We start from the raw sequence: 11760 nt of genomic DNA, 5'->3' as shown, positions 1-11760 counted from the left end.
ATTTTATGGTAGAACACAGTCCTGGGTTAGACTACTACAGTGCTGATTGTCTATCCAGGTTCTTCTGCCTTAGTGATGAGAGCTCGCAGGAGGTTGGGTAGTTCTCTCCATAGACATCTGGGGGACTCGTTTTAGACCTTTCAACCTTTGGATGATCTTCCCTGAAATGGTTTGCCTACTTACCTCCATTTTTGTGATAACAATTTGCTTTGTTGGCCTTCGGGCTCTGTACACTTTACCACTGGTAACCAGTGCTAAAGGTATTGTGCTCACTCACCTAAATATTGATAGACTGGCTCACACGTGACTGACCTACTTAATTTACCTATAAGTGCCTTGTGGTGTGGTATACCATACACCCAGGGCTTGTAAATGTAATGCTACTAGTGGGCCTGCAGCACTTGTTTTGCCACCTACTGAAGTAGCACCTTAAAACATGTCGCAGGCCTGCCATTGCATCGTGAATGCAGTTTTAATCTGCCAATTTGACTTGGCAATATAACCCTTTTGCCAAGTCTTAAACTCCCCTTTCATTACATATACGTCACCCCTAAGGTAGGCCCTTCACAGCCCATAGGCAGGGTGCATTGCAATTAAGAGCTTAGACATGTACATTTAAGTTTTACATGTCCTGGTAGTGAAAATCGCCTGCATTTGTTTCTCTACTGTATGGCCTACCTGTCCCATAAGATAAAATTGGGTTGCCTTATTACATTTACTATGCGCTAACTTTTGACCAGGTAACCAGTTCATATTTGGTATATATGAAATTGTGATGAAAAATCCTCTTTACTGGTAAAGTCGGTTTTTAATTACAATTTTGGAAATGCCACTTTTAGAAAGTTGGCATTTTCCTGCCCTTAGCCATTTTGTGCTTGCAGCCTGTCTTCGGTCACATGACTGGGTGTAAGTGACAGTTACAGATGTGCCTGAATGGGCCAACTGCTGGGAGGATGGAGGATGAGCTGAGCACAGCCCCACTTGCAACTGAATAGGGTGTGCCCTGAATTTACACAACGTATCTGCAGCAGGCTTAAAGCCAGGGGAGTCAGTAAATCCCATGCACTTCAAAGAACCTTTCTAGAAGTTTCTCCCAACTACCAGAAGGAATGGCACCAGGCATCAAAATAGTACCCTAACACTCACTCCTCAGTCCACTTGTGGTCCTGCGGAAGGACTCTCAGAGGTCTACCTACTGTGACTTGCTGTTCACTCTGTCAGACTGCTGCAGTACATGAAAGGACGGCCCTGCTGTCAGGAGCCTGCCTTGAACCTTCTGAGTTCAGCCCTGCTGTTGAGCCCTGCCATTATACCTGCACCCAGGACTATCAGAGTGACTCCAAGGCTAGTTTGCCGGCCTCCTGTTCAGAGCCACATAAGGCTCCCACCATCTTTAACCCATGTCTGTACCCAAACAGAGTGAGTCCGGAATCCCCAAGTGCTGCCTCTCCAGACCTGGACCTTTAATTGTGGTGCTAAATGTGCTCAGATGGCCAAAACCCCAAATTGAGGACTTTGAAATTTTTAGGCCTGAAACTGCGCTGAGAACCAGAAGGAGACCGAGATCAACCTGCTTGCATATCCACCCAAGGTGCATCACGGGTCAGATTGACTTTTCTACTTCTTCCGGTACAATCTTCTCCACAACAGTAAATCCTGTTCAGCAATCCTTCACCAAAGGGGTCTCTGGCCTCGTGGAACTGTCTTTGACTACAGCCCTCTGCCTCTTCCCGCTGGAGATTTTCAACTTCCTAAAAAGAAAGTAAGGGCCTGATTACGAGTTTGGCACATCGGTGCAATGCTGACTCTGCTGCGTCAAACCCATACAAGGACGAGTTTACGGCCGGCGGTCTTTTGCCTTTCCCATGGCGGTGCCTGGAAAAGAGGAACCGCAATGAGAATGGCAAAGAAGTTCCAGCACGGCATGGACATCGACGTCCTTACAGTGCTGGAACTTTGTAGGAATACAGGCAAGGGGGCACATGTTGTACCCCCCTGAATTTACCCCCATGGCGGGGGGCACGTTTTTCCTCCACCACCAGCCTTTTGATGGTGGGCTCGCACCATGAAATGCTGGTGGTGGACGAACTCATAAAATGCTGAGTCAGACTGCGCCAGTCCCCTGTCAGCATGTTGCATTGTGGCAAAACTGGGCCACCGCCAGGGAACAACTGTTCACTGGTGCATCCGGCTGCCCCAGCAATCCGACTTTCAAAGTTCTAATCAGCAAAAAGGTGGACCGCCACCCCTGCGCCACCGTGAGTCTGGTGGTCTTACGACCGCCAGACTCATAATCAGGCCCTAAGTCTGAATGCAGAAATCTTCACCGCTATCTCGACCCAAAGCTCCCTGATGACGACGCTCCCTCCTCATACACCTTGTCCTGCAGAACTTTACCTTCCCAGAACATTTTTCTCAAACTTTTCTCTAAGGCCGAAGGTAAGCGCGGACCGGGCCCAATCCCCTTCTTGCATCTGAACCGAGTTCCACCGCGGTCTGACATTTTTTTCGACTTTGACCTGGTCTCTGCAGTTGGTGTTTCGATCTTTTAGGTGCAAGTTTTTACAGAAACCTTTAAAAATGTATAACTACAGTTCTATTGATTGTTTTTTTTTTGGTGTCAAACGATTTAATAAAATGTACTCTATTTTTTCAAATTGGTGAGGGATTTTTCTTGTGTTGTGTTTCGACTGATTTTTGTGGAAGGCTGCCCAGGGTACCGAGGGTTAAGCACAGGTTAATTTAGCGACTTTTATTTTTGTGGTTCACCCTACCAGGGATTGTGGCTGTTGCTTGAATAGGGCAGGTCAGTCAACCAACAACCCAATTTCTCACAGGGTCAACCCCTACTCCAGTGTGCCATCAGAGTAAGTTTTCTGTCAAGTGAGACAAACAGATCACTACCCTATCCGCCAAACTCTAAATTGACCCTTTGTAAAATTTTAAAACTTAGCTGGGGAGGGGTTCCATGTCATGTATAAGACCTTCCACCAGTTGAGGAATTTTAGCTACAGCACGCTTCTTGCTGGGTTTTTGAGTCAAAAATGAATGCTGATGACTGACAAGCTAAGAATGGCCAATGTTGGCAATCAAGCCATAAACAGACCATGTGATCGAGATGGCAGAGAAAGCCTTTTAAATGCAGATTCCAGCACCTCACTGCTCTTGGGCGTAGATGAGGAATCCTTGTATAAAGAACTGAGCATGCTAAAAGAAATCACATACAGAACAATGTCTGAAGAAACATTTAGAAAGGAAAACTTGGTGGATCCCGGCAACAGCACTATGACGCGCCCCGTGTTAACTGGTGATGCTGCACAAGGGATGCCAGTAGTTTTACAACTATGTGGTATTAGCGTTCCTAGAAGATATCCTTGCTGTGGCCTCTCTGGCCCCCCAGGCTGTTGGCAGCTGATTACTGTCATGAGGATGGATGCCAGTGACTTGCAGCGTTAGTTTGCATTTCAAGATGAAAGCAAACAAGGCCTGTCCTTTTACTGCTGCAAATAGACTCCATGGGAGAGGCTGTGTGAGAATATTCCTGAGAAGCTGCTTAACATAATTTACTCTGACTATAAATGTCCTCCTCTTTTGTACTGACCACCACTGCACACCTGACAGCTTCTCTCCACGCTGAACACCACTGCGTGCTGGGCAGTTCACACTCTGCTCACGAGAGCCCCAAGTCTCATCTCCTCACTTCTGGGCACTGCGCATCTGGCACGGTAGTCTGCCTACCCCACCCCAACAGGTGAGTGTGAGGGTACCCAGAGCAGGGGAAGCCTAGAAGGAGGGCAGACACCATGCCTACCAGTACTAGGGGCTAATTCTGCTCAAGCGGTGTAAGTGATCTCATTTCTACCTGGACCCATGTCATTCTGCAGCGCTTACTACCTATTGTAGGGATGCAGAGGGTGCAGCAAGGGAAGCCTAGAAGGGGGCAGACACCATGCCTACCAGTACTAGGTGCTAATGCTGCTCAAGCGGTGTAAGTGACCTCATTACTACCCAGACCCATGTAATTCTGCAGGGCTTACTACCTATTGTAAGGATGCAGAGGGTGCAGCAGGGGACGCCTAGAAGGAGGGCAGACACCATGCCAACCAGTACTTGGTGCTAATTCTGCTCAAGCGGTGTAAGTGATCTCATTTCTACCTGGACCCATGTCATTCTGCGGGGCTTACTACCTATTGTAGGGATGCAGAGGGTGCAGCTGGGCCAAAGGGGTAGTAGGGGGGGTGTCAATCCTTTCATGAGTGCAGTCCATTTACATTTTTGTTATATTCATTTGAGTCATAAGTATTGTTGTTAGCTGTACGAATAGTGTTCATACTATTCACATTCCATTGATGATGACTGCCATTATTACTGGTATCATCTAATCACATGTTGCTGTAATAATGGTGACATTTGCTGTTGTATAGTTTTGTGCTGTATTGTACTGTGTTGTATTGTGTTGTGTTGTGTTGTACTGACAGAGGTAGCAGCTGATCTTTGAAAATAGGGCCTTAGTAACACTCAACCTATGTCAATGAGGGAGTAAACAAAGCAGAGGGACAGGCTGCAAGGAGGGTTCGAGGGATAGGGCTTCTACCACGAGAACATTTTAAAAATATGGGCTGAAACTGCATTTTGCTGCACATTTTCCACTTAAATTTTCAAAAGAGCACATGACTTCTGAGACTTGCCAACTGTGGTCCTTGGCCTCCATGGTCCTTTCCTTCTCATTCCAATATTCCTGCTCTTCCTCTCTCCCCCATACTCTTCCTCCTATTCATCCCATTTTTTCTAGTTGACCCTTCTCAACCACTGCCCACACCTGCGCTTGTACTCTTCAACCCCCTCTTTTCCTTGTCGCTGGTTTAACCATCTTCACACCACCGCCCACACCAGCTCTCGTACTCCTCAACCCCCTCTTCTCCTTGTCTCAGGTTGAACCTTCTTCACACCACTGCCCACACCAGCTCTCATACTCTTCAAACCCCTCTACTGCTTGTCTCTGGTTGAACCTTCTCTGCACCACCGCCCATAACTGCTCTTGTACTCTTCAACCCCCTCTTTTCCTTGTCGCTGGTTTAACCTTCTTCACACCACTGCACACACCAGCTCTCGTACTCTTCAAACCCCTCTACTGCTTGTCTCTGGTTGAACCTTCTCTGCACCACCGCCCACACCAGCTCTTGTACTCTTCAACTCCCTCGTCTCTTTGTTGTTGGTTTAACCTTCTTCACACCCCCGCCCACACCTGCTATTCTACTCTTCAACCCCCTCTTTTCCTTGTCGCTGGTTTAACCTTCTCCGCACCACCGCCCACACCTGCTCTTGTACTCTTCAACCCCCTCTTCTCCTTGTCGCTGGTTGAACCTTCCTCATACCACCGCCCACACCAGCTCTTATACTCTTCAACCCCCTCTTCTCCTTGTCGCTGGTTGAGCCTTCTTCACACCACCGCTCACACCAGCTCTTGTACTCTTCAACCCCCTCTTCTCCTTGTCGCCGGTTGAGCCTTCTTCACACCACCGCTCACACCAGCCCTTGGACTCTTCCACCCCCTCTTTTCCTTGTCGCTGGTGTAACCTTCTCCGCACCACCGCCCACACCTGCTCTTGTACTCTTCAACCCCCTCTTCTCCTTGTCGCTGGTAGAGCCTTCTTCACACCACCGCCCACACCAGCTCTTGTACTCTTCCACCCCCTCTTCTCCTTGTCGCTGGTTGAACCTTCTTCACACCACGCCCACACCTGCTCTTGTACTCTTCAACCCCCTATTCTCCTTGTCGCTGGTTGAGCCTTCTTCACACCACCGCTCACACCAGCTCTCGTACTCTATAACCCCCTCTTCTCCTTGTCGCTGGTTGAGCCTTCTTCACACCGCCGCCCACACCTGCTCTTGTACTCTTCAAACCCCTATTTTCCTTGTCGCTGGTTGAACCTTCTTCACACCACCGCCCACACCAGCTCTTGTACTCTTCAACCTCCTCTTCTCTTTGTGGATGGTTGAGCCTTCTTCACACCACCGCCCACACCACCTCTTCAACTCTTCAACCCCCTCTTCTTCTTTTCGCAGGTTGAGTCTTCTTCACACCACCGCCCACACCAGCTCTTCTACTCTTCAACCCCCTCTTCTCCTTGGCGCTGGTTTAACCTTCTCCACACCACCACCCACAGCTGCTCTCATACTCCTCATTTCCTTGAGAGGCCCATTGGTAAGTTCCTGATCCCACTCAATTCCATGTGATTCAGGCCCCTCTCAGGAAGTGCTCTACATCCTCTTACCCCTACTTTCTCGCTCCTCTTAACCCTTTGTATTGTTGAGTTTCCCCATGCTCTTCATGTATCACTCTTCCCCCAGGTCTTCCCCCAACTTCTTCAGCCTCTTAACACCCCCTCCTTTCCAACCCCTCCAACCCTTGAGGTAGTCTATGATCTTCGAACGGGTGCACCTTGGTTTTGGCTGGACTGTTCTTACTGAAGCAGGGTCAAGACTGATTTGCTTATGACTAGGTCCAATCTGAGGTTGCAGAGTGTGCATATTAACAATAGACTGGGATGCAGCCCTGAGGAGTGACCTGTGGCTGGGGTTAATTCAAGCATCCCATCTATCCCTTTTTTGTACACTCCAATGAGGGAGCCAACACTGTGTATTGATATTATGTAATACTTACCTACCACATTTGAAGCCCAGAGAGCTTTCTGGATTATTGAGTAGGTAGTTACTCCATATGTATCATTCATACAGTGTTTCAGGGTCTTGACAAGGTTAAATAGTGCTGGTACTTGTCTCAGGTTCCTGGGCACCCTTTGGGTGCATGGATGACAAGATGGCTCAGGTGGGACAAATCGGACAGAATTCAAATGTCAGAGTGAAGTCTTCAGTGGGTGCATAAACCAACCATCAGAACATACTTCCATAAGAGTGTGTCTATCCAGCAGGTATTCATGGTTTCAATAGTTACCTGGAGCCATCAGGGGGGTTTATTACACCTACAGGTCTAATCCTTTAAATGCCAGTGGAGGACAATGGATTGAAGTTTTATGGTGAAGGGGTTTTTCGTATTTCCAGTTTGCACAGATGTCAGTGTCATTGTAATTTATTGTAGTAACTTTAAATAATTGCACAATAAATCTGATTCCGATTCCAAGAGAACCTATGACCTCGAGGTTACACTCAGTGGTCAGTATAGGTGTCTAATACAATGAACTATCTCTGTACTAAATAAATCAATTTGCCTACGTTGCATTTCGTAAAGACCCTGATGTTTCGTAGTATTTTCTGTTGCATGGGCCTGCAGTTTATAAACACTTCTCAGCAACAGGCACCTTTCCCACTTCACTAACCAAAGGAGATGAAAAACTGAGACTTGTAAGTTACCTCTTTAGCAGAAGAATGAACTCACTCATTGCTATAATTGCTAGGCAGGATCAGAGACGATGTGAAACTTCAAGCAGGTATGAGACAGTGTGTCCCCAAAAGGCACCCAAACACAATATGAAAATCAGCATTTAAAAGAAATAGCCCCCCTGGAGGCAGTAGTAAAACACAAACTATAAAGGTTTATTCAATAATTCAAGGTGCACTAGAGAAGGCAAAAATAATATGCATAATAATCAAATAGGTAATCTGCATAAGGCTCAACCAAATGCAGCAAGAGAATGACATGATGTCAAGGCAAAACTATTCTGACTAAAGGGTGATGGGCCTTCCGTATACCTTGAGGGGTATGACACCGAACCAGGACTTCATGGAGGAGTCTGAATACAAACAGATATTGGCGATCTTCAGGAAGAATAATGGAAAAGAATGCTTGGCACGAGTCGATGATTTTGTACTAATCTGCAGGAATCTAAAACAAAATCACAGCAAGATTCGGTACCACAAGGCAACATGGAACTACAATTTTATTACCCTTTTATAGATCCTCAATTTTCAGCTTGTTTTTTTGTTCCCATCACAGGTGAGCTGCAGACACTACACATCATTTCTCTTAGAATTTGCAGTGTTAACAGTTTTTTTATCACAGTTTTTATTCTCGCATCTGTTTCCTGTGTAAACTTGTTCTGAGGAGTTTGAAGATAAACTGCAATAGATTTCAGGCTGGATGGACACCAAGGGGCCGATTCCGATCCAGGTCGGAAAAACTACGAGCCGTACGCGTGTTTTCCGTCCGACTCCTACAGCTGTATGAGCGAGCAAGTACGATGCGAGCTACGTGAAATTCACAGACCGTGTCGTTTCCGGGTCCGAACTGCTCCGTACGTCTCGGTCGGAAGCTAACCGTGGCGTGCAATGGATGCGATTTACGACCGAGCCAGTACGATGCACGCGTCGGACAGCCTGTGCGAGCCGGAGTGTCCGGTCCGCAAAACGTCCGGGTGGTTGCCTTTGGGGGTCCCTGTCGGACCCCCTGACACCTGCAGCCCTACGACTCGGACACAGGGGGAGACCCCAACACAGGCATGTACGGTGTGGATGGCACCGACGCGTACCCACTGTAAGGGGTGCACATGTCCGTGACGTACCCATTAAGTCAATGGGAGCCCATGTATGCGTCGTTCGACCGGCTCCCATTGACTCCTATGTGAGTCCAATCGAACCGAGTCCGGAAGCATACGGCCGCATCGTACTCGCTCAGTCGGACTGCAGGCCTCCAGCTCGGTCGGAAAACACTCCGGATCCGGCTCGGTCGGAGTGCTTTCCGACCCGGATCAGAATCGGCCCCAAAGAAGGTTATGGCCTAGGCAATGGTGGCCAGAGCAGTTCGCTTATACATCATTACCTTCAAGTATATGGCTGGTAAGAAGTGGTCACTTATCTGACCTTTGTAGACCTGAAGTCATTCTTCAAGCGGATCACTGAGAGCATATCGACAGACAGAATATTGAGCTACAAAAATATCGACACAAAAATATCGATGTCAAGAATATCGAAGTCCTATCTACATAACGGTAAGTACAAAAATAGCAAAAAAAAATATTATTGTCAAAAATATCGTTGTTGAAAATATCGTTTTTTTATGTTTAAAAAATAATGTAAAATAAAGTAAATAAAACATATAATGAAAAAACACATAGTTAAAATTGTTTTAAAATGTTTAAAATTATAACTAATACATATAATGTAAAAATAAATTAAACATATATATGTATAAAATATAATATATATGCTTACTTAATAATATTTATAAATAATTATTTTAATAACTTATACATTGTTAAAATACATTTTAAAAATTATAAATACATATATCTACACATACACCAATAATATAAATAAAAATATAAAATATATATATATAACAAATGAAACAATTACAATAACTTTAACTAAAAAAAAAAATGTATACACTACATAAACTAAAACAGTGGAGAAAATTTGGATAGCGGAGGGGATAAAATTACTATTCTCACTCCAGAGAGTGTAACAGTAAGGAAAGTGTTGGATAGCAGAAGGTTAAAATTAGTATTCCCACTCCAGTCAGTGCAACAGTAGGGAAAGTGTTGGATAGCGCAGGGGTAAAAATTACTATTCCTTTCCAGACAGTGCAACAGCAGGAAAAGTGTTGGATAGCGTAAGGGAAAAAAGTACTATTCCCACTCCAGTAAAATGCAACAGTAGGGAAAGTGTTGAATAGCGTAGGGGTAAAAATTACTATTCCGACTCCAGTAAAGTACAACAGTAGGGAAAGTGTTGGATAGTGTATGGGTAAAAATTACTATTCCGACTCCAGAGAGTACAACAGTAGTGAAAGTGTTGGATAGTGTAGGGGTAAAAATTACTATTCCCACTCCAGAGAGTGCAACTGTGGGGAAAGTGTTGGCTAGCGTAAGGGTAAAAATTACTATTCCCACTCCAGAGGGTAATTAATTACCAATTATTAATTAATTAACAATAAACTAATTATCAATACCAATACACCAAAATTAATGATTAATTTATTATAATTAAATTACTTCCCACCGCATTCCCCTATAAACCTACAACCCGCTCCTAAAATAAATTAACACAATTAATATAATTATCAATTAATAAATTATTAACAATTAATTACAAATTAATAATTAATTAACAAAGAATTTATTATCAATACCAATAAATAAAAATTCCTAATTACTTTATTATAATTAAATTTCTTCCCACCCCATTCCCCTATAAACTCACAACCCGCCACAGAACTAAAACGTAAAATTTAATTAAAAATAATTAATAATTCCTAAAAATTATTATTTAATTTACTCTAATTAAATTACTTCCCACCCTATTCCCCTATAAACCCACAACCCGCTACAATACTAAAACGCAAAATTTACTTTAAAAAAAATTACTAACTTCTAAAAATGTAATACAGATATTTCAACAAAAGTACAATACTTAACAAAAAATATAGAACACATACATTTAAAATACATACTAAAATACAAAACACTAATACAAACATCGATATTATTAACGATATTTCTGCAAACGATATTACTTACTTCACTACGAACAAAAACAATATTTCTTACCTTCAGGTCGATATTCTGGTCACCGATATTCTTGATGTCGATATTCTGTCCCTTCGATATTTCCAACTCGATATTTCTGTTGGTCGAAAAAAAACCTTGAAATTATGTCTGTGCACCTCTTAAAGCTCATTAAACGTGAGAAGTTGAGTTTAGAGATGGGCGTTTGGAACTCTCTCAAGTAGAGTAATTTTATTGCATTTTAGTAACGCGGCCAGGGTCCTTTCTGACGAATGCAATGGTATGCTTGAGAATGAAAGATGAGTTAGGCAGAGTTGTGTCTTAGCCTCGGTCCCTTTAAGCCTTCTTTTAACCACTGTGGTTGACTACTTGTTAAAAGCAGATCCGGATGCTCTAATTTTAGCTGGCAAGAACATCCTAGCTGTGCTTCTTGCAGATGAAGTTGTTTTGTCAGCTAGGACTAAAAATGCACTGTGTGGGTTTTTGGACATTTTTATAGCCCATTGTATGTTAAAGGACCTCATTATAAACAGTATGCAAGCTAATATCATGCTAATAAAACCAAGTCCGCAGTTTAGAAGAAAGATTAGGGTCCATGGCTTATAAATACAGAGTGTGTCTCACTATGAATACCAGGGCATGAGCTTTGAAAAACAGCAGGGGTGGAAAGCTCAGATAGAGAAGCCACTTTAAAGAAAAGGTTGGCAGTCAATCAATAAGTATAATTCTGAAGATCCACCAGCCAAATGTGATTGCATTGTATGGAGCAGAGTTATGGGGGCAGTACAACCTAAACAAGCTACTGCTATCAGAGGACAACTTCCTAAGATCCTTGTTACTGCTGGGTTCTGGGAGTCCATTGGTGCTTCTATACCTTGCGCTTGGTATAACTCCGATAGCTGACCAGGCCACGCTGAAGCCTGTAATACAATAGGTCTGACTACATAGGAATCCCTGTGAAGCAGTTTTATGTAAAGTCATGGCTGCATGCAGAGGGAGAAGTAGTAGTAATTGGTTGCTGTTTGTTAAGATTCTCCTATAATTTTTTCAGCTAAAATATGCTAGAAATATTTGGGTTTCTGGTTTGCAGAGATATGCACCCTGTCCAAACAGGAACCATAGTCCTAGTCAGGGTAAGTCATCTACACACTAAAAGATAATCTGTGCTCACCCTTTGGTAGCTTGGCACAGAGCAGTAAGGCTTATCTAAAGAGGCAATGCGTAAAGTATTTGTGTAACTCACACATGGTAACACAATGAAAACACCACACTAGTTTGGAAAACTATATGCTTTAAT

The 11760-nt window shown here is 44.0% G+C and overlaps 1 protein-coding gene across 1 annotated transcript in view; it reads left to right on the top strand.

Moving 5' to 3' along the window:
• The first annotated feature begins 3611 nt into the window (after nt 1-3611).
• LOC146808488 (TRPM8 channel-associated factor homolog) overlaps nt 3612-11760 on the top strand; it is a 259198-nt gene continuing 251049 nt past the window's right edge. The window contains exon 1 of the mRNA XM_085623578.1: nt 3612-3751. The gene's annotated coding sequence lies outside the window, so the exon portion shown is untranslated. The remainder of the gene's footprint in view (nt 3752-11760) is intronic.

Source organism: Triturus cristatus, chromosome 8, assembly GCF_964204655.1.
Source record: "Triturus cristatus chromosome 8, aTriCri1.1, whole genome shotgun sequence".
In the NCBI taxonomy this organism is placed as follows: Eukaryota; Metazoa; Chordata; class Amphibia; order Caudata; family Salamandridae; genus Triturus; species Triturus cristatus.
The sequence above is the reverse complement of the archived record's forward strand: the minus strand, read 5'-3'. Positions and strand labels throughout refer to the sequence as shown.